Source organism: Molothrus aeneus, chromosome 2 (genome assembly GCF_037042795.1).
Source record: "Molothrus aeneus isolate 106 chromosome 2, BPBGC_Maene_1.0, whole genome shotgun sequence".
NCBI lineage: Eukaryota > Metazoa > Chordata > Aves > Passeriformes > Icteridae > Molothrus > Molothrus aeneus.
Window position 1 is genome coordinate 67,832,334 of NC_089647.1, and position 18,150 is coordinate 67,850,483.

The window sequence follows — 18,150 nt, forward strand, 5'->3', positions numbered from 1 at the left end:
ACGCAGGGTCCCCCGTCGTCGTCCGTCCCCCGTCCCCCCCCCTCCTTCCCCGGTTGCGATGGGGAGCCTCTCCCCGCCCGGTGCGCGCCCGCCGGGCTCCCGTCGCCGTGGGCGAGCACCGCGGTGCGTGTCCGGCGGGGGTAAAACCTTGGGGGTCCCCCCTCTCTCCCTGCCTCCCTCTGTGCCCCTGAGCTAGGCTCCGGCTCGCTCCTCGGCTTCTCCGAGGCGTCTCGTTTTCCGCAGGCAGGAAAAGCCCTCTGTTTGCCCCGAAGTGCAGGAGCGGGCAAGCGGCGGGACGCTGCTGCTCCCCCGAAGGCGCTGTGCTGCAGCCCTGCTAATCCTCCTAAGTCTTGTCCCAACCCTCTCCAAATGAGAAACCCGGAGAGATAACTGTGTCCCCTCCCTCCTGTCGCCTTCGCAGGAGAAAACGCGAGCCTGCGGTGCTGCCCGCTCTCTCCTCCCGCGGCTCCCCGGCCTGTTTCGGGCTTGCGAGACACCCCCATGAAGGACTCCATAAAACCCCGCGCCGATCCTCATTCCCGGAGGGAGACGCACGGACCGCACCGTTGGGAGGCGCCGGGAGCGCCGTCCCAGGGATGCCCCGGCGGCGAGGGACACCTCGGCGCCGATGGGGTCCCCTCCAGGTGCCTGACAAGCAGCACTTCAACCGTGAGAGCCGGGCTCCTCGTGTCTGCGTGCATATTTGTGTATTTAGGTGCCCTTACAGCTCAGATTTAATTAGGATTAATTAGGTACATCGGGATCTGCGTGAAGCATAAGCACCTATTTAACATGCGTTGGTAGAAAGCATTTGTTTCAGGCTTTTGCTTGAATTTAATCTACGCTTCTGTGTCTCTCTGCAAGCAGCGGTAAAGAGCTGCTGCCTCGATGCATTCAGCTGCTCTCCAGTGGGAGTTCACGCGTGCTTTCTTCCTCGAGAGAACAGCTCGGAGGACAGGAATGTCCGACGAGTGTGAAGACAATGGTCAGTGCTCTCTTTCGTAGGGGGGAGCGAAGCCCTCTCCAAACTACCCTGCTGCAAGTGCCCCATTGCAGTGGTCGGTGAAGTAGAAATCAAAAGATGCAGAGGCAGGGGCTAGAAGCCCTTCAAAAAGTGAGAAGTGGGAAAGGAAGGAAAGGCAAGTTAGTTCTCGAAAAGCAAGATAAGTTTGCCCAAGAGAAGAAGAGGAAGAAGAGGGGGAGTTGAGAAACAGAAGTTTTGAAAAGGGAATGGGTGGTAAAAATAATGTGTCAGGGGAGAGCTGACAGGGAGATACTGTGGTCTGGGGAGAGTGGACACTCAGAATTTACAGGAGTTTCATCTGAACAAGACTAAGAATATGGTTAGAAAGATGTGGACCACTAGTTTTTCCATGTTGGAAATCCAGTTACCATGGTTTTGACCAAGTATTTTCATTTGTGGGAGTGGAATGGCAAAGTAGGTTAATCTGACGCTTTGCTGACATTTTGTTACAAGAGCTTGTTTCTATTTTCTTTTTTTCTTTTTTTTTTTTTTTTGTTTGGTTTCGTTTAGGTTTTTGTTTTGGTTGTTCATTTTTTGTTTGGGTTTTTTTTTGAGAGAAGTAGAAGAGAGGTTAAAACAGTTCTGAAAGATGAGGGAGGAAATTAAATAATCTTGAATTAAGTTGTTTTGCCACCCATTTAAACACCTGAGTTTGTTGCTGGAGGAAAAAAAGGGGGGAAATAACATGACATGTACTGCCACACACAGAATTTTTGTTTTCTTTCTGTATACTATTTCAGGGGCAATTCGCCAGAGTAAAAGCACATGAAATTTTCACGTGGTGGTTTGCTGGTGACAGTTTTATGGAGTTGCTTTTATCTCTTGGTCTCTTAATGTGGCATCTCCCCCCACATCACCCTGCTCCCGGCCATACTTAGCAAGAAGCCACCTCAAGAGCCTCCCACAGATTCGTATTTTAAACTCCACTTCCCTAGTGTGGGCTCTCTATTGAGAGCACTGTGATTAAACTGTGCACCCAGAGGATGAGATCATATAATGCCTGAGCAGGCGCTTATTCATAGCAGAACTTGCAGTGGAAGATTTTGTACCTTACCAGCAGGTGAGTCTTAGCCCATATTTAAAAAATGGGATCTTTAATTCATCTGTTAATTAAAATAATTTCATTTTTCTGGCATTAGGTGAGTATCAATGCAGGTTAAGGAAAAAAAAAAAAAACACTAACATATTCATTAGACTTGACTCTGTTTGTCTTGAGCTTTGTTAGATTTGAGACCAGACTTGATAAGACCTGAGCTTAATGGATTCTTCCAGTGCATTTTTTCAGAAGCTTCAGAGATGAGTAAGTTATGCTGCTGCTGCAGCCACTGGCTCCTCAGAGCTCCTCTGCCTGCCTTCTGTCTCGTGGGAGATCAGGTGACGAGGACCCACCTGCTGCTGTGCAGCACCCTGAGATGTCCAAAGCCATGCACATCAAAGGGGTTGGGAGGAGCACAGCTGACACAATAAGGTATTTGGCCCACTGTCCCAGGTTTTTTTTGAGGGCACAAACCAGTCCATCCCACTGCTTGTTCTCTCTGTCAATGTGAAGCTGACTCCAGCCTCCCCTTCTAAAAGGGAGCAAGGAGCCTTCTCAAGACACTGTTCATACAGCCTGTTCAACAGCCCTGGGCAAAGACCCAGCTTGCAGTGTTTGTCTCTGAGATAGATGTCATTTTCTGAGCTTAAAAACATGCCCAGCACTGAAATAACTGTTTTGAAGCTACGTCTCTTCAGAGAAATGATATTCTGTGGGCATCTCACTGCTGCTTTATGCCTTGCCTGGTTATTGTGACTTCTTTCGTCAACAAATTTTTCCTCTTTTCACAATATGTTCATCTAATTTCTTCTCCATTTCCCATCTCTTTTCATTTGGCAACATTTGTCTCAGTGAGGAGGATTGGACCTCGTCTGTGGGTATTACAATGGGTAAATATATCAACAATTTTTTACTTATGTGTCAGTCATTGGGTTGCGTAACACAGTCGTAGTGGTTTATTCTTGTTTTGTGTGGGAGACAGTGAAATATTGGTACATGTAACATTAAAGGCTGCCACAGAATGCCTCCTGTAAGGCATACAGCCCCCATAAAGGCTGGTAAATATTAAATATGGTCTAGTGAACAGACAAGGCTTTATGACAATAAACATGGAGTTGAAAATCTCTGACTGTGCAGTGTTGGGACATTTCTGGGCAGTAGCTCTTACAGGTAAGACAGTCACATTTCAGTGTTTGCTATTAGCTGCTGACCAGAACTAGCTACAGGGACACTGTCTTAACCTGTCAGGATACAACAGTTTTTCTTCTTTTAATATTTTGAGACGTTTACGTCGGTTTGGGGGGATTAGTTTAGTGGATTGGCGGGGGGGGGTGACTTTTGTTTGTTTGTGGGGGGTTTTGCGGGGGAAGCTTTTGTTGTTTCCGTGTTTACAAAGATACTTCCATCGCGATGGGCCCCTGTTTTGCATTTTGGGCGGTACACCCACGGATGAGCCAGGTTTATTCAGGGAGGGCAGTTTTCTTCACAAATGGAGGAAGGGTAACACCTAGTGGCAGTAAATCCACATTGCTATTAAGAAATACAAAGGGCTCCAAAGTATTGCCAGCATGACCCAAGGCAGATAAAGAGAAAACGATACTTTTTCGGTAGATGTAAATTATTATGTATTCAGCTTCTTCGTGAGAAACTTAGTTGGGCAAGAGCATATTTTATCCCTGTTCTGAACAGAAATTGGTGTATTATTTCTTCTAGCAGTCTTTGCTGTGTGAAGAGGTATAATATTGCTTAGAAAATACCTAATTACATATGACTGCATTGTTTGAATTTTAATACTGAGTTCAGTGAAATATTTAGCCTTCTGCATAAAATCATCAAAAGGAGTTAATGATCTAAACTGAATTGGAGGTTCAAATATGCTCATTCAAGCTTCACAGTCTTGTTAAGACAGTGCAAGAAAAAGAGTCTAGTAGTCCCACAGCAGAGCATATTGCCTAAGAGTCAGAAATCCTTTGCTTTTTTGGGACTTACATGCTCTCTAAAATGTGTGCAGTTCCACAGGTTTGACTTTGACAGTCAATGGATGGCTATTAGGCTGAAACCTTTCCCATTTCTGAGTCATTGTTCAGAGTGACCTTATCAGCCTCGGCATTATGCTCAAGTGATACCAAGTAATATCTCCAAAAACTTGAATTATGCATTATTCCACCCAATGACAGAAGAAGAATTCAACTCCTTCTAAAGAGAGGCTGCCTCTCTCTGCAAACTCAGTTTCACAGGCTGTATATAGTTGAACACAAACGTATACATTCATACACTTCAATATTTCATGTGAATTGTAATGAATGTTACCTGTCAAGTTACATCTGACAATATCTGTTCATAGAAATTGTTTTGTCTGTGTTTGCATTTACAGCTAGATGCATTTAGCTGGAACTGCATGTCCTAGGAAATCCAGCTGCTGTGGAAATCTGCACATTCAAGCATGAAAGATGTTGAAGAGCCAGAATAACAGAGGCTGTAAGGGACCTCAGAAAGTCATCAAGGGCTCATGCACTTTCCTCCTACCAGGGTGCTGCAGACATTTCTTTGGATAATTTTGGGAGGGCAATGCAGTGCAGAGTGTGGAGAAGAGGGAGGGAGAGAGGGAGGACAGACATTAGCAGTGTATTCTGTGTCCTTGGCCGATACAGAGCTACAGAGTGTGACTGAGAAACGTAATCAAGTGAGCAATTAGTGAAGGTCAGAGCTGTGTTAATTTCCTTCAAGCACCTTTGTGAAAATTAGAAGACAAAAAGCACCCTCTCAATGTTGTGGGGACATGCAGGTGGTTTCTGCCTCAGTGAGCAAGAACACTGAAGGGGACACCTTCCACACACGTCTTGAGCATCACTGAATTTGGAGAACACAGGAAAAGAGGCTGTGCACCCTATGTCAAATGGGGAAATACTCCCAGCTGCTTCTTTTCAGGTGATCTCTAGGAAAATGTGATAATTGATCTCCTGTTTTGGTTAATTATAAGGAAGTTACAGCCCTGTCCAATACCAAGGGAGCAGAGGACAGCTGTGTCATTTTATAACATGCAGTGGTGTGGTATTTTACATGCACAACATCTGAGGCTTTTCTCCTATGCTAAATTACTCACAACCCCTATGGAGCAGCTTTAAATCAGAGTTCTTTTTGTGAGCCCTGGCTCTCTGAAAGTAATCTTCTGTATCTCTGTGAAACATTTCAGTCATGTCTCCAAATCTTCTCTCAGCAATTCTCCTATCTGTGAATAAATAGCATTCTGACCTGGCTTCTACCACAACAACAACAGAAACAGAATCAGGCCTCTGCAAAACATGAGTGGAAACTACATCCATCTTCTGCATTACCATCAGTGCGAGTCAAGAGCCTTAAGCTGTCTCTTAGAACTTAACAGTGTGAGGATTCAGCAAAAGAGCTCTCCTAATAGGGAAAATACAACTCATTATCTAGCTAATTAGGATAAAAAAAGCAACCTCTACTCCCCCTTCTTACCAGCCTACCTTCCTGTAGGGTTGGACAGGCTTCAGATAGGTTTTAAAGGGGTAAAAACACATTTTTTGGTGCTTTTGGATACAATCAAAAGATAAGAGCATTGATTTGCAGAGGAGCAAGTTAAGGGCTGTACCTAAGTCTATTCTGAGAAGTTGATCACAAGAATGGTATCATTCCTGGGTAGGAATTCTATCCAAGAAAAAATGCCTTTTAATGGAACTTTTTAAATTTACAGGTCTTACTTACACCTTTTTCTTAAAAAAAATGTGTTTTATAAAAAGGAATTTAAAATGTATTGATAAAATTATTATTTTTGACAGAGTGATCCCTCAAAGGTAGAATAGTTAATAATAATGACATTGGTGATTGTGCTTCAAATTTTTGTATTAATTTTAGCTGTGATTTGGAGGTATACTGTTCACTAATTGAGCATGTTTCAAAATCATAACTGTGGTCAGTGAACAGTAATTAATGCATTTGTTTTTGCTTTCTTCCACTATGTACCAATGCAAGCTGTGCTTAACTAACATTAACTCTTTAAGTTAGATTAAAAGAAGCAAATGAAATGCAGACATTCATTTCAACAGACTCAGACATTGAATGTGCTGCTTTGTTCTCTTTGCTTCTTTTTCTGTTGAAAACAATTTAAAATTCCCATTATGCTTAATAGAAGAAATATCAAAATCCTTAGCAGGGGTGCTTACAGCATCTGCAAAGGTATGAAGGGAGTGAAAGCTCACAGCACTCTACTATAGATAAGTTGGTAAATTATTTTTTTTACTACTTTAGGTACCTTGCTTGACTACCTGAGAAAAACATGTTTGCACTAGTTTAGTTTGCTCCTCTGCTGAGATGCAAGTTTGTATCCCTACTGGCAGAACTGACCTTAGTGCTGTCAAACCCTGCCAGGCTTGTGCAGTGTTTCACAGTCCCCTGCTTGCTCCTGTCCCCCCAGGGTACCAGTCCTGAAGGATGCTCTGAGTAGAGGTGGTTCCAGCTCTCCACTGTGCCTCTCAGTGAAGTGTCTCTCCACCAGATTTCATCATCTCTCAACAACAGCTGAAATGAAATTAATAAAATCTCATTAGAGAATTGCTATTCACTTCCACAGAAGTGAAGATTAAAAACTATTTCTGTAGACATAAAGAGAGAGAGAGAACCTTCAGTGTTAGCATACTCACACTTGTTTCTCCTTCTTTGGCCTCAGAGGCTCCTACATGGTGAGTGCAGCTCCACAAGCTCTTAGCTGCTCCAGACATCCTGGAAAATATCCATTCTCTCAAGAACTTGCCAATGCACATGCCACCAATGGCTACAACTAGAGTTCATGCCAGTGAGGACATCTGTGAGTGAAGGCTGTAATTACACACTCTTAGCTCCTGCAGGCAGTGTATCTCAACTGTTCAACCTGTGCCAGAAAGGGATGCTGGAGCTCCTATTCCCTGATACCCTTCCTGACCTGCTATGTAAAATAATGTGTCACAGAGAATATATTTCAGTTACTTGGCAGGGGAAATTATTCACTCCAAAACTGCCAAAAATCTCTGCCTAGAGGGTGAGATAGCAGACAGCCTTCTGTTGGGGCCAAAATTGAGTTTGCCAGCACATTTCCTTCAGCCCTTATCCTTAGCGGTGTTTCCAGGACTTCTCCTACCTGTTATCCACTGCATAAACCAACCTGATTTTTTTCTTTGGACTGAGCCAAGCTTGAAGAAACTTGGAATCAACTTAATCAGGCATAGCTGATGTTACCCAGCTTACTGATGCGCTGTGCTAATGAGATGTTATTGCCCAAAGTAATGAAAAGCATCTGTTTCTTACCTGTAAAGAAAGGCTAAGGGTTGCTTCTACTTGCTTGAAAGTGAGTTTGACAAGCTTGTCTTCCTTCTTAGAAAAGTTCACTGCATGTGTTTTGCTCTTGGCCTCTTGGAGAGGCCCAAATAGAATTCAGTTCATGTGTCTAGAAAATTCTGAATGTTCTTTCCTGTTGCAAGTGTTTACGTAGAGGAATTACTACTCTGCTTTGTAGGGATTTCCTGTAAGATATCATCTATGTATGATCCATGTTTGTAAATGCCAATACATTATCACTAAAAATAAATATATCAACAGAATAAATGTTTGAGAGACATGTAAGAGATATATGAAATGAAGAGTGTGTTTAGATTTCATGAACTTTTAATGAAGTAAACATCTGGATTTACAGAAAATCACAGCCGGTTAATTCCAGCAGCCTACAGAGTCTTCAAGCCCTTGAGAATATAGGAATTAGATTTTTAAGAGGCTATTTTATTTTTGTATACTGCAAGCTGTTGAAAAAAAAAAAGATTATTTGTTAATTGCTTATGAACTAAGCAGAGGAATTATCTTTTCTGTATCAGCAATATGACAACAGCAGAAGTATATGCCCCAAAGTTTTGCTAGCCTGGAAAGTGCTATGCCCATGCAAAGCAAATTGTTTATTTGTTTTCACCTTTTAATTTTTCATGAGTATTGTGTTTGTATAGTTCTTGCCAAAACGCCTTTCTCAGAAAATGGAAAGCTTTCTTCATTAATGCTTGTATTTTTTAACAGAATGCCAAGAGTCTAGATTGTATCAGAACTGAGTCTCTTAAATAAAATCCCTTCAAATAAAACAAGCAGAAAAAATCTATTCATCTCAAGGAGGATAAATCACATATAAATAGGTTGAGATTATAGGATGGATCTTAGTGAAGGGGAAGCTTATCTGAGGAGCAGGAGATAAGCAGAAAGCCTGCAGTCATAGTGACAGTAAAAGGCGTCTGAAATAAGAAAAGATCTCTTTTTAAGTCAAGATACTGGTTGTGACTGACAGTCTGAAAGAGGGAAAAAATTAAAACTACCAAGTATAAGGATGTTAAGAGGGAAAAAGAGAAAGGAAGAAACTAAATATATAGCTAAGGAAAAGCAAAAGAAGTATGGAATTATTATTTCTGTATTTTATAAGCCCTCAGGCACATCTCTTCAGTGCTTATAGGGAGTACAATAACCATATATTTAATACTGCGTATAATACTGATATATATAATACTGACAGTAAATGTGGTTATTCACACCTGTTTGATAGGGGAGTGACTTGAAAATACTCATCAGTAACCTGCCCAAGTGATGTCTCTTCTTAACCTCTCAGCCTCTGTCCCCAGGTCAAGGCTGATGTGGCTCTCTGATTTCTAGTGGACAAAGATGATGTCTGGATCACTACCAGCTGAACACAGCAAGGCTCATACTCGTAGGGGAGGTTCTCATTACTTTTTCCAAGAAACCTCTACGTTCATCCTTTTACTGTGCTGTTGCTTTTTTCCATCATCCCCATTGAGTGCTCAACACACCTGCTTTGGGGCTTTTTTGCTTTGTAGTAGAAAGAAAATGCTTGTGAAGGCAAAGGAGGTGCTTACCTATAACCCTAAGAGTTGGCATCTTTGCAGGTACAAGGGGGCACACCTCAACAGTGCCAAGTTAGCTACAAGTCATGCATCCAGAACAGGGCTCAAGAGTAGGATGGAGTGGAGGAGCAGATTCATGGAATGGAGAGGGTCTTCTGGTAGCTATAGGGAGGAAAAATATTTTAAGCTATATTTATTATGAGTAATCATACTACCCGCAGGAGCTCTTCAGAAGTGAGCTGGGTACATTCCAGCAGCATGTATTTGATATACAGGTTGGGAAACATCAAGGTAACCTCATCTATACATACTATAGTGCCTGATATGCTGTAAAACTGACTGTAACATCTGCCCAAGTAGTTTCTCCCTGCTTCATGTAATTTATTCTTCTACACAAACTTTTTCTTTTCCCCCATACATTGAGCAAAAATGTTTTTTCTGATATTGCTCTTCCTCTATGAAGAATAAAATTTTGTTTACTAATCTCAGCTAGGTATTGTCAGTAAGCTTATTGGGCATTTAAACCTTACAGACCACACCAGATTAAGCTAATACCTGGTTTGTTCCATTCACCATACCTTATTTTGAGTGTTCTTGTAGAATTTAAGCAATTTCTCTTCTATATAGAATTAAGTTTACTCAGAGCAGAAAATACAAGGTTGTATAAGAAAATTTTATGACATTCTAAAGATTTTTGGTTGAAGACACAAAGCTTATTAGTGGTCTTAGCCACACAACTTACATTAATTGGAGATGCTTGCCTTAGTCTTGGACTAGGTGATCATTGTAGGTCCCATCCAACTGAAATATTCTGTTCTGTTTTCCTCAGCTGTGGGTATTTCAAACCTTGTTATGCAAATCACAAATCCATCCACACCTCTTCTGGCAAATTGCTGCCCAGGAAAGCATAACTAATTTAATGCATTAATCCCTACCCCTGAAGCACAAACATCTATCACCTGAGCTAGGAAGACTGTAGTTACGCTTATGGATTTCAAGTCACTGTGTCAGAGTGAGAAACAAATATACCGTTAAATGCACATGGAGCCTGAACATGTTTTGTCTGCTAACACAGTGTGACTAAGAAAATATGTACAAATTTACCCCATATGTTTTTCTTAACTTCTACTTTCAATCTTTACTTAGGTTGAACTTTGTAGTAGCTAGATATATATACAACCCCTAGTTATATTCAATGATTTCTTGATTATTTGAAGTAGTAGTAGTATTTTATGTGTTGTGCATTCTTACTAGTCTGGGAATATCAGGTCCAATGTTTGCGTTAAGATTCATAGTAGTTTTCCTTAGAAAGGACTCTGAGTATGTTCACAGTGCTTTCACTCAGAAACCTCCTAGCCTGATGCATCCAAATGAGGACCCAGTTAAATACACCTCAGCTGGGAAATGCCAGGCACCTGGCTGCCCAGGAGGTAAGGCTGTATTAGTCCTTTTCTCACACTTGAGAATCATGTCTGGCTGGGGAAACATTCCTTTGCTCCACTCTTGTTCAAGCTGCCAGTGCTAGAAGCTAACCTGCCTGAATTTGCACTGCAGGAGGAAAGAGATACATTGGGATGCATTTGTTTCTGTCAGCTCTTTTTTGACATCCCAAAGAGTTTCCAGGCGCAAATAAAAATTACTGAAGGCAGCAGCAAAGCAGGGTTCAGGCTGAGGGATTTGAATGATTCATGAGCAAGGACTCTAATAGGGAAGAAGAATGGGCTTACAGAGTGGTGCTCATGCACCTCGGCAGTGAAGCAGCTGACAGCTTGACTTGATAAGCAAGGATGATCCTGATTCAAAGCATTGCAAGACAAAGCATGAGCAGGTGTTAATGCCACACCGTGTTCCAGGCACTGTTTTTAATATGAAAAGCAGTTTTCTTTAGAATCTAGCACAAAAAAAAAAAGTGGTGTTCCAAAAGCCAGGAAGCAACTCTCTCCCAGTGAAATCAACATTGCAAATGTAAATATAGAAGTTGAAATGTTGGCCTCTCTCAACTTGGTGGCTGCAGTTCCCTGCAGCTTTTGCCAGGATGCGTGACTGGCTGCACAGCATGCACTGTCTTTCCAGATGCACTTCTGTATTTCATCAAAATGCTTTCTGGGGGAAGATCTGAAATTGAATTTCTGAAATAGTACAGTTACTTTAAAATTTACATAGGCATTGTTGTAAGAAAAAATCATCACCCTTTGTCAGTTTCTGGCAGCTTTTGCAACTCAGTAGTTAAATCACAGATTCTAATCTAATTCTTTATTAAGGTGTCATCAAAAGCTTCAGGGTCATAGGCCTAGCTGTTAAAATTCCAGTATAGTTTCATCAGCACTGACTTTATAGTAACCCTTAGATATCCTTCACTATTCAGTCTGTTGTGTCTGAATTTATTTGCAGAAACCACAGCTCTTGCCAGCTACAAACATCTGTGCCCCATTTCCACAAAACTTTATAGCAATTGTAGTAGCTACTGCTTTTTAACAATAATGTACCATTTTAGCCTGACAAATGTGATGATTTCTAACATGACCTTAAATAGTGTTGCTTTAAGTGCAGTTCTGATAGTGTTTATCAAAGACAAGGTGTGTAAGACTCAGGCTAATCATTTCATCTGTATAGGACAGGTGATGCAGAAGAGGAGTGAATACATTAACACTTTTAGGTCATGCATGTCAATAGGATTTTGCCATATTTTTCTTGCATATTGTTCTTACGTCTGTCACTCTTGTCTGTTGCCCATCGTGCCTTTCTTTAAGGACAGCATTGTTACTATAAAGCCTCAGGCTGGTGAGAGGTTAATTGCCTGCAGTTTCAGTAAATTCCTAACCAAACTCTCTACACTGAACTAGCCAAAGACAACTGCATCAAGGGTGTGACTAAACTGCAAAACAGGATGGCAAGGCAGCTTGCTTTCTTTTTAGGACTGTGACATTATAGTAGAGGAAAAGTATTGTACTTGAGTATCTGTATATAGGCTTTGCCCCAGGAGGTCCTGGTTGTCCTTGATGGGCTGCAGCTGCAGTCAATGAAGATAACTGGGATAAAAGGGGCAGGTTAGCCAGTCAGGGAGAGCCTTGGAAGAGCCCTGAGCGGAGAGAGAACAACATGCAGAAGAAGGAGTCTGTGCTGTGAAGATCTGCAGCCGTAAGAATGCACCAAGGAGGTATGGACTTTAGAAATCTGATAACAACAGTATGGGACTCCAGAAATAGAACAACAACATTACAGGACCATAGTAGTAGCTTATGTTATTGCCTGATGCTTTGCAAAGATCAAAGTTTGGTATTTAATTTTATGGTGAACAATTTTTGACTGTGAACTTTGATTTTTTTTTTAACATTTACTTTTACAGTAAATACCAACTTTTCACATCCAATCTTTAAGAATTCAACTCAATTACATTTGTAGGTCCCTTCCAGCTCAGAATATTCTGGGATTCTATAGGAAAGCTTTGATGCCCTCAGTGAGCATGAGAGCCACGTCCCTGGGAGCAGCAGGTGGCAGCGCTGTCTCTGCTCTCTGTTTTTAAGCACTGCAGCAGCACAGCCGGAAGGAGCCATTTCATCAAGAGTGTTTAATAGTTCAGGTTCCTGCAAACAAAGGCACTTCTGCCTATGGGCAGTGCCAACTGGCCTCATCAGGGTGGAGTGAATTTATCCTCCAGACTGTAGCCCTCTTTCTCCACATGGAATTCCTCCAAGTCATGTATACAGCATTTGCTCCAGTTTATGTAGCAAGGAGTAAAGGTCTATAGCAAAGTGTCCAAGTGATTTTTCTGTGCTTTTAATTTTAACCCAAGATTTATTTGCCTAAAAATGGTTGAACTGTATATCTTTACTGATTTTATGGGCAGCATCCTCTGGCAGGCACAGTTACATCCATCCCTAGAGGTTCTTAGCAGTAGATTCAGTAGCAGTGTCAGTGACAGGGACAAACACTGCTCCTGCAATGAGGCTTCACCACATCCTAAGGGCTGGTCAGGAAGGCAGTAGATCGATGTCTGGCCATGCCTTTGTCTTCTGTAGCTGCATTTCTCTTCACAGAGAAAAGCAAGGCACAACTTCCCAAGGATATTGCTGGGATTCATGTTCTCTGAATCTCAGAGGAAATAAAAAAGAATTCTTATCTCATTTACTGCTCCTGTGTTTTGGAACAAGTGGAATGCATTGAGGAAGATTATTTACCTGAAGGAATTTGCTTGATTGGATTCTGGTGTGAGTGTTTTGATTCATTGAACAATTCAATTTGTGTGTGTGTCAGGGCTGTCAGCTGGTAGTCACGAGATTCTGTGCAGTTGAGTTGGGTGCTTGTGCAGATTCAGTAATATAGTATTGAATAATATAGTATAATAAAGTAATTAATTTAGCCTTCTGAAATCAATGGAGTCCTTGTCATTCCTCCCGGATGCTGGGGGTTATCCTGATTTACAACAGTCTTCTCCATGTCTGCAGACTCTGCTTGTGGGCCATGGCTCCGAGATCACACGAGTGTGCTGATGGCTCAGGAGCAGGTTGTCTTGCAGACAGAGAACTGAAATGGTCCATGACTCAAAACACAGCATTAAATTTAGGCAATGTAAATAACCAGGGGTCCAAAACCAGTGCTCACCCCCTCATGCTCTGCTGTTTATCAGCACAGACATACCGAATAGGACATCTGCTACCTGCAGGGAGTGGGGGCAGGACTGAAGGAGGAGCGGGGACAGACTGACAGCTGCTGCCTTAGCTTGTTGGAGAAAGGAATGACTTGTTGCAAATGCGTGATGAGAGTAAGCCACAAGACCAAGCCATCAAGATTAGTGTGATCAAGTGGCATTAGCCTTCCTTTTTTAAGTTCTCCTTTTTTCCCACTCTATTTTTAACAACCAAGACAAAAACAGAACAAATGAAAACAAGAAATGTCTTCTGTGGTCTCTGTTATCTCAAGAGGATTCAGATAAAATATGAGTTAGGTCACAGGAAGCAAGATAAAAAGCCTAACTATAAACTGAGAAAATAAGTGAAGTAAAGAATTTTTCTTTGAAAGGATGAGATGTGAATCATTGAGGTCAACAGTTTCAAGACATGTTAAACTAGATGTCTGCCAAATCACCAAAGCATTTCTGTCAGCTTCTTCATTACATAAATATGGATCTGGTTTTGTTTTTAATCTGAATTCCTTAAATGGGACATCTGAGTTATTTGATGCAGTGTCAGCAAAATAAAGAAAACCCTTGGCCTCTCTGAAAATACATATCAGTCAAAGTGGAGACATTTGAAAGTTCCCCTCTGAGATAATCTCTAAAATTTATTCCCATTAGTACGGGTCATATTCCAATATACGGGTGTCTTGTGAAATGCTTTTTTCAGTAAGGGCTTGGATAATTTGGTGAATCAGCTGAGAAAGGCCGGGGCAGACAGAAGTGGGAAAAGGAAATGAGCAGAATATGCTGACCCAATGTTCACTGCCAGGACTGAGAAAGGTGAGATAATTCGTCCATTGTCCTGCTTTGGACTGAAATGGGCTGCATTTGGCAATGGGTAAACTGACAGTATTAGCACAGAGCATTATATTATATGAGTAAAATTAAATTAAATGAACAGACGCATACAAAGGTCTGTAGGAATTACAGACCCATCTTCAGAATTTTGTTAGCATTTTCAGACAATCACAGAATAGTTACTAAGATTATTATTGAATCCAGCTGTTAACCATATTTTGTCCTTTCCTATTGCATGTGACAATTATTACTGCCCTTCACACTGAATTATTCCTTTAGTACTCACAGCCATGTATCACACTGCTGAATCAGGATCACAACAAAACTTCCGAACAAAAAATACACGAAGCCTAGTGGGGAAAAATAAGGGAGAGTCCCATCTGAAGTAGAGGAACTGTTCATTTTATGATGTTTCTGCAAGCTTCACATACAAATGGAAAGAAGATGCTAATGTTAAAGGGCAGAATAAGGAACAAGTCAAAAAAAAACCCGATGGTAGATGTCATAGGAGGTTGTCAGTGCAGTCTTCTGACTGGTTAGCTCACAGAGGCAGTGAGGTCTTTTGAAGCTTCCTCTCCCTCTTTAGTCAGTCCCTTTAGAACAAGCAGATCCCAGCTTCAAAGGCTGCAGGGCTTGTCAAAGAAGAAAGCTGCCTGCTCCTCAAGCTGTGGATGGCAGCTCAATGTCCCACAGTGGTGGTTCCCATGTGAGGCTGCCCAGCTTGGCAGGGTGGGAGTGGTTACACAGCAACTCCTGTGCTCAGATGGCTTTGAAGGGTTTGTGTGCTCTCCCTACATTAGTATCGATCCTCTCCGTTTGACAGGACTTCCAAAGACTTGAAAAGATACTTGGTAAAGCATTTTTCTTACTTGATCCCTCCCCCAGGAAGTCTAGGGGAATCCACAGGCTTCCTGCATTCGAGCTAGTTTTGTCCAGTTCTTTAAATAATAAGGTTTTCTTAATTAAAATGATTGTTATATTTTCTTTAAAACGGCCTCTACTTTTTCTTTTTTGTCCTACCTACAAAGACTTTTCCCAGAACTTACTGGCACTAAAGTAAGTAGAGAATTTTGTATAAGAAAGCTGCAGTGTTTATTTTGTCCATAAAACACTTCATTAGAGAACATCATTAATAATGACATTTACTGACTCTGAGGAGACAGAAGGTTAAATGCATTTCAGTATTTTCCAAGTCTGTGTATACCGATCTTGCAGCCTGTCATTTCTGGAAAAGATTTCCAAAGGAAAAAAAAAAGTCCCTAATACAGCATCTCTCTTCCTCATTTGATCTCCAATTTCCCATTTCTGCACTAGTGTATTTTAAATGTGAACACCAGTTATATTTCAACAAAGCTTTACTGTTTGCTATACTTCTGACATGTAATGAAATTGTATATCTCAGCATACACATTTCCCTGCTGTTGACCCTGCTTCTCCTATTTGCAATTGGATTTCCATTGAGCTTCAGCAGCTACTTGCAAGTGCTGCATCCCCATTTGCAGTACAAGCCTTTAACCTGGAAATCACCTCTGATGTGTGACTTGTTCTTATGGGTTTATTTTCATGGTGTATTCAACAAAATATAAATCAAACAGCAATATTAGAATCTGGCACTCTTCTTGTTATAGCCATTTTTCCAAGTCCTATTGAGTTCAGTTAGAGCTAACTCGGGCAGGATGGGTGAACTTGGCAAATTGTGAAGCCTGAAAAAAGAGGGATAGAATGAATCTCAAGAGATCATTCTCAAAATCCATATCTGCACCAAGGCAGAAAAAGAAACCTTGAAGTAATCCTGGCAGATTGGGGTAATACATTGGTAATGATTCCAGTAAAGGAAATTCCACAAAATTCTTATGTACAATATTTTAATACCCTTCCTGTTATAAAGGGATTTTATTGCATAAGTCAAGAATCTGAAAAATATTTAACAGATTTCTTTTTTTTTTCTTTCTCAGCAGATAGAGCAAAGTTGTTCAACACTCTCTCTTCTAAAATATACAGATTGTATTTTTGTATTGTGTACAGAAGTACACTTCCACATTAAAGCTATGCCAATCTGAAGGTCAGATGCTGCAAAATGAACCACCCTACATTTTTCCCCATTCAGCCAGCCCTCATGTGATTGAGATGAACCAGTTCAGAGGATAAAGTGGAGAAGCATTCAAATAAATAATAAAATTTGTTTCCTAGCAATTTAGTTTACTGGATTAAGCCCGAGGGAGGGCATCAGACAAGTGCCAGTGGTCAGACTGGCTTAGCTGTGATGTGAAATGGAGTAGCTTCCCTTTTCTAGGATAAACCTCCTCATATCTCTTTCACAGACCATTATTTCCAAGGCTGTTATTGTTCTTAGGCTCCTCTGAATAATTTCCAATTTTTCTGAATCTTTTTCATAAATGGTTTATTTAATGTATTTCTTTATCCAAAGAATATTTAAAACGTATGATCCAGTTGTGAGTGAGCAGGCCATCAGAAGCATAAAAGAGATCAGTTTTTCCTCATATGCTCTTCTGCCCTAATTTGTGTGTGCTGTTACCATGACTTTGCCTGCCTGTGTAATAACTGTTCTCACAAGATGGATGGACAAACACAAGTGTGTCACCCTGTTCCAAGGTTTTTCAATTTAAGAAATTCCAATTTCTTAAATTCAGTGCAGTCATTCCAATCTGCACCTTTCCCTATGTGGTCACTGCTCATGTGGACATCTTATCATGTTCCATTTTAACTTAAGACATCATCTAAATTCCAGAAGAACTTTAAGCAAGAGTTTCTCTAGATGGGGTAGATAATTTTCCTCAAGTTTCCTTCTGTTTTCCTCTGTGTGTACACTGACCTACATTGAGAGTAGGCATATGACATATTCTCAGTCTTTCCTGTAATCAGAACTCTTTTGGGGTTAATGGCTTCATGCAAGTATAATTTCGTGGCACTCTAAAGGAATAAGATGTTAAGATTCGCTGTATTCTTTTAGATATTTATAAATTTAGATTTTTATAAATAATGTATATTTCCCAGTATAGATTAACTCTTGATTTACATTCATATATTTCTCTCAACACATGGTCTAGACTCTTGAAGAATTTTTTTCTTTTAAAGCCATCACCACCTGAAGCCATGTAGTCAACTGGGAATTTAGGTTTTCACTCTAACAGTTTCTCACTGTTATCACTGGAAAAATGGGAAGCCTGAGGATACAGGAACAGCAAAGTTAAAGCAGTAAAAAAAAATATACGCAGCCTTATAAATCTCACCAATTGTTAACAACTGTGAGGCTGGAGTTTGTGCTGGAGAGTGCTGTGGGTGAAACCCACACTGTAAAGAAGGTGCAGCAATTATGGTTCCATCACTGACTTGTATCCCACCACAGGCTCTGGTAAACTGTGTGCTGCTCCATCACTTGTAATCAGGTCTTGTCTGAGATGAGCCAGATTGTTCAGAAACATCCCAAAATGCCTGATCTGAAGCGGAGGATTGCCAGGATTTCCTGGCCTTCCTGTCAAGGCTCTTGTGTGGTTCTCAGAGTGCAGGAGTGACCAAAGCCCATGGGCAGACTGGACACACTTCCCTGCAGGCTCAGAGATGACGTGGCAGCTTTGGGCAAGCTCTCTCCCCTCCAGGCTTCTTTGTGGTGTAGTGACATGGAGGAAGGAATCCCACTCACCTTCATGTGCCTACCCTCTGGTGAGACCTCAGTGAGCTTTTGAAGCCCATCTTTCCATAGCCTTACAAGAAT

The 18,150-nt window shown here is 41.2% G+C and overlaps 1 long non-coding RNA gene across 1 annotated transcript; it reads left to right on the top strand.

The window, feature by feature from the left end:
• Positions 1-106: 106 nt before the first annotated feature.
• LOC136553492 (uncharacterized) lies at positions 107-8,185 on the top strand. Its single transcript, XR_010783163.1, has 4 exons — positions 107-669; positions 1,765-2,492; positions 2,913-2,950; positions 4,435-8,185. It is a non-coding gene; the product is annotated as an uncharacterized lncRNA (long non-coding RNA).
• Positions 8,186-18,150: the final 9,965 nt, after the last annotated feature.